The sequence below is a fragment of the Otolemur garnettii genome, unplaced genomic scaffold (assembly GCF_000181295.1).
Source record: "Otolemur garnettii isolate 467f Iridium unplaced genomic scaffold, OtoGar3 scaffold00094, whole genome shotgun sequence".
NCBI lineage: Eukaryota > Metazoa > Chordata > Mammalia > Primates > Galagidae > Otolemur > Otolemur garnettii.
In genome coordinates, this window is record NW_003852489.1 from 2,335,177 (window position 1) to 2,335,673 (window position 497).

Genomic DNA, 497 nt, shown 5'->3' on the forward strand with positions numbered 1-497 from the left:
ATTAGCCTCTCAGTTACTCTTTGCTAAATATGGAAATAGTAGTCCTTACCTTTGGGGGTTGTGAGGATGAGATGAGGTAACATGTGAATTCTCAGCAGCACCCAGTCCATAGGAATACTCCATATGTGGCAAATATCATTAGTATTTCCCCTCTTAGGCTAGGTCCCATGCTGAGCACTTTACACTGATTTTCTCATCTGGTCCTCCCCAGAAGGTTGTCAAGACAGTATTATTATTCTCATGTTGCAGGCGAGAAAACAAGACAGCCCAACTATTGGCCCCAAGTTTTATAAGTAAAAACCCGAATTAGGACCCTGGTTGATGTTACTCCAAAGCTTTGGCATTTGGTCGAAATGCTTGTGGTAGGTGTTTTATTATGGCAAAAGACTGAAAGGATACTTGTCTGCTGTAGGGGATTGATGAAACCAGTTACAGGACATTCTCAGTTACAACGAGTCACAGCACACACAGATGTAAACAAAGTATTTAGGAAGATT